The sequence below is a fragment of the Monopterus albus genome, unplaced genomic scaffold (assembly GCF_001952655.1).
Source record: "Monopterus albus unplaced genomic scaffold, M_albus_1.0 scaffold24.1, whole genome shotgun sequence".
Classification (NCBI taxonomy): Eukaryota; Metazoa; Chordata; class Actinopteri; order Synbranchiformes; family Synbranchidae; genus Monopterus; species Monopterus albus.
Window position 1 is genome coordinate 1,116,818 of NW_018127904.1, and position 5,034 is coordinate 1,121,851.

Here is a 5,034-nt window from a genome sequence, read left to right on the forward strand (position 1 = left end):
CCACCCCCCAATGATTGCTTATGGCTGCACAAAGGGTGACATTGCCACCACGCTGACCAGGGACTTCCATTATTGCACACTGGCCAATTACGTTTCTCCCTCTCCTTCTTCTCTTCATAAGATTGAATCTTGATTCATCTACAAAAATCCATTCATGGGGCCTTTCCATGGAATCCAATTCCAGCACTCTCTGTAAATGAAAATAAAGACATTTACTGTAGTATGTAAGTGATACTGAAAGACTTTTACATCAGTGTCTTTGTATGCACTCCTGATTTACATACACAACATTATAGCGCACTCTACACTAATTGTAGGCAAAAAGCTCAGAAGTGTAGTGTAAGCATCAGCACTCAAAATGTCTGAGTGTTTACAGTACTTTCTCACACATACTGATGTCGTAGATCTTTAACCCTTTCAGAATTGCGCTCAAAGGGAACTCTGTATACTTGCTTCATGCATATGCAGTTATGTCAGAGGTCAATGATAGAAAGGCTTACACTGTTGATTCCTTCAGAATTTACATTGTTTTCAATAACTGCTGAGTCGGATGGCATTGTTTTGACAGACCATTTCAACAATGAGAACCTCTTGCTTTTGGGAGAACAAAGCAGTTCTTCCACCCTGAGGTGGTAGTCTTGCAATTCTACAAAATTATAAAAAACAAACATACATGTAGTAAAAGTGTGATGGAAATTACTACTATACATAAAATGTTGTCTGCTTGGACAGCTTTTCTTTACTGTATTTTTCCAGTTCACTTTGAATTACTCAAGTGAATTACTCATTGAAATGATGAAAATACAGTGTAAAAAATATTACCTATTCTCTTTTCTGAATGTTATGGTGGCCACAGAGAATCTGCTCAAGTTAGGTTGAACTCTTTGTCCTGCCTCCTTCATCGTCATTCTATGCATGAGAACATGGTCTATCACAGTAGCTCTAATGTCATCTGAAATTACTGTTCTTACTCTTCCTCGTCATTGTCCTCTTCATCCACCACCTCATATACGCACTCTTCCTCTTCCTCTCATATTGTTATCCATGGTTGAGGAATGTACCCGTGTCATCTGTGCACTTTGAACTGGCTTATATTTTGTACCTGTTCATCACATAATTAGAAACAAATGTGAACTATTTTGAACTGTTGTGTGTAAACGATTACAACTGTACCTTAGTTGCGTTTAAGTTTTGCTGTGTTTAGTGTTGTGCTAAACAAGGTCATCACAGTGTGAATTGTGTTTTAGTGAGTGAGAATGTGTTTAGAGTTTAGCAAAAAGAGTGTATGAGATTTGTAAACAGTGTCTAACTGCCTGAACTTGTTTAAGGTTTTGCAGAAAGAGTGATTCATTTAAGGTTTATTGTCTTAGCAATTGTGAAAAACTGTAACGTAAAGTCATCTTGAAAATGTAACTTATATTAACAAGTATTTTATTTTATTTTTGCTTTAAGGAAAACAGTGGTACTTTATGCTGCCATCTATCTGTTTTCTTTATGAAACATAATCATTTTTGTATAGGCTACTAATTGTTAAACCAAGACCCAGGGCCTTTCGGAGGTTTCTTCCACTAAAGGGAGTTTTTCCACCCCGCTGTTGCCAAGTGTGTGCTCAAGGGGGATTTTTCCTCTATAACAATAATAATAATAATAATAATAGTAGTAGTAAGGTCCAGACCTTACTTTGTAAAGTGCCCTGAGATCAAATGATTGTCAGTTGATCAAATGCACAGACATACAGTCATGTGGAAAAGTTTTAGGCACTAATACTAAGTTGAGGATGCCTTGAAAATTAGTGCTGTAAAGAGGTTAAATTTATAAATTAACTTCATGCCACACATATTGCAGTGAACATAAAACAACTAAATCAAATCATTATTTGATGTGATGACCCTTTGCCTTTTAATTAGCAACAGTTCTGCTAGGCACACTTGCACAGGTGGGTTATTCAGAGCATCTTGGAGAACTGACCATAGTTACAGCAGCCATGTGTTTACATTTTACATTATCTTATCAAAAACCAAGATGCTGAAAATTGCTACTGTGACCACATGGTGGCACTAGTGTAAGTATCAAATCCATCTGGATAAGATATTGCATCACTGTTGTGTTGGGCTAGTGAATAATCCGAGTAACAAGATGATGAAGAACAGTTTACCATATTAATTTAAAGTTTTGAACATTAATAACCTGAATCTGAACTAAAAAAGCAAAATCAGCATTTCTGAATCTTATCTGTTGGATGTGTCTTTAATTCATATCATTTAATTCATGCTTGAGTATAGCCTAGTATCCTCTCTCAAAATGGCACAGGTTAAAATTTCTGATTTATTGACTGTTAAGACAAGTTTATAGTGTCCATACCTGCTACACTCATACAAGGCCTGTACTAATTTGATACTTCTTGGCAATCTTATCATCATAATGTTGATAGGTCATTGCTGTCAATCATACCGCTACCTGTCTAGACTGATGGAGAGGCAACTAATCGACAATGACATATGATCTGAAGCTAATGCAGGCTGCATTCAATAGAGTAGACAAAGATGCTGCATCTTCAGTATGAAAGTGGCTGGTGAGAGTGAGATTTGAGACTAGAAGGCAAGAAGCAGAATGCTGAGGTCACCAGCCGAGTGTCTCCAGTGTGAAATGTCTCAAGTCCAAAGGGAGAAGGAAGGACAAGAGAAGTCTAACAAAGCAGTTCTAGATAAAGCTTTGGGGGCTGTAAAGTTTCTGTCATTAATATTCCAAGAAGAAATTGAACGTAATAATGCTTTACTCTGTGCTTTAGTTTGAGCTGAGAATTGATGTTGACAGTTTCCAAAAGTGCTATAAGTAGCAAGTAGACTTGCTTGAGGTTCTTGAAAAGGTTTCATCTCTTCTTTCACCTCCAAATGAATAAGTCCATTTACCACTTCTACCACATTTGGAAATACCATCACCTGGGTGATTGAGAATCTCTCCAAATATATGCTGACAATTTTCCTTATGCACATTAGATGGCACTATAATCCTTATAATGTGATGTTTGAACCAACAGTCAAATCAGAAGGTTCTAACTGTCAGCAGGATAAAGCAGTTAAATTCAAGAGGCACCTGTATAATTTTTGGTGATGTATGGAATTTGACACATTTTAGAGTTTTATTTCCGTGTATTGCCTCCTGACTCTGTAAAGATCGGTTGGTTTGTTTCATGCACCTGTAGTTAGTAACACACAAGCCTGACGTTGTCATGTCATTCTAAATGAAGATGCATGGTGTTAACAGCCTTACATCCTGCAGACACTTTGTGTTTGTGTGTTCTTAGTGTACTGAAGGATTATAAGACATGTTGTATATAGGTGCTCATTTCTATAAGTCAAGTCAAGATTTTTATTTGCCATGTATGCATAAACAGACGGTCTAGGCATATAGGAATTCTTGTGCAGCTCTACTTTGGAGTCAGGTAAGGAGTCAAAAGCCAGAAAGAACACTTAGTCTTAAAAAATAAAAAGTTACATAAGGCAATGTGGTGGCACAGCAGGCAACAAAGTATTAAAAACCACAGCACACAAAAATAGGGTAATTGTATTTTCCCCAGTGACCTTGAAACATTGCATTTAGTAATTTACTTAGTCTTAAAATAAAAAGTTACATAAAGGCAACAAACCATTAAAGCTGCAATACACAAAAATAGGGTAATAGTATTTTCCCCAGTGAACTTCAAACATCGCACTTAGTAATTCACATGATGGAGTTAGATATGTCATTATGCTTGGTGTGGTAGTGAGGGGTTATAACATACTAAAACAATTTATATTCAGGCCTGTTTCCATTGCTTGGTAGAGAATGTATATAAAGAGTATATACAGTGCCTTGCGAAAGTATTCGGCCCCCTTGAACTTTGCGACCTTTTGCCACATTTCAGGCTTCAAACATAAAGATATAAAACTGTAATTTGTTGTGAAGAATCAACAACAAGTGGGACACAATCATGAAGTGGAACGAAATTTATTGGATATGTCAAACTTTTTTAACAAATAAAAAAACTGAAAAATTGGGCGTGCAAAATTATTCAACCCCCTTAAGTTAATACGTTGTAGCGCCACCTTTTGCTGCGATTACAGCTGTAAGTCACTTGGGGTATGTCTCTATCAGTTTTGCACATCGAGAGACTGAAATTTTTGCCCATGCCTCCTTGCAAAACAGCTCGAGCTCAGTGAGGTTGGATGGAGAGCGTTTGTGAACAGCAGTTTTCAGTTCTTTCCACAGATTCTCGATTGGATTCAGGTCTGGACTTTGACTTGGCCATTCTAACACCTGGATATGTTTATTTGTGAACCATTCCATTGTAGATTTTGCTTTATGTTTTGGATCATTGTCTTGTTGGAAGACAAATCTCCGTCCCAGTCTCAGGTCTTTTGCAGACTCCATCAGGTTTCCTTCCAGAATGGTCCTGTATTTGGCTCCATCCATCTTCCCATCAATTTTAACCATCTTCCCGGTCCCTGCTGAAGAAAAGCAGGCCCAAACATGATGCTGCCACCACCATGTTTGACAATGGGGATGGTGTGTTCAGGGTGATGAGCTGTGTTGCTTTTACGCCAAACATAACGTTTTGCATTGTTGCCAAAAAGTTCGATTTTGGTTTCATCTGACCAGAGCACCTTCTTCCACATGTTTGGTGTGTCTCCCAGGTGGCTTGTGGCAAACTTTAAACGACACTTTTTATGGATATCTTTAAGAAATGGCTTTCTTCTTGCCACTCTTCCATAAAGGCCAGATTTGTGCAGTATACGACTGATTGTTGTCCTATGGACAGAGTCTCCCACCTCAGCTGTAGATCTCTGCAGTTCATCCAGAGTGATCATGGGCCTCTTGGCTGCATCTCTGATCAGTCTTCTCCTTGTATGAGCTGAAAGTTTAGAGGGACGGCCAGGTCTTGGTAGATTTGCAGTGGTCTGATACTCCTTCCATTTCAATATTATCACTTGCACAGTGCTCCTTGGGATGTTTAAAGCTTGGGAAATCTTTTTGTATCCAAATCCGGCTTTAAAC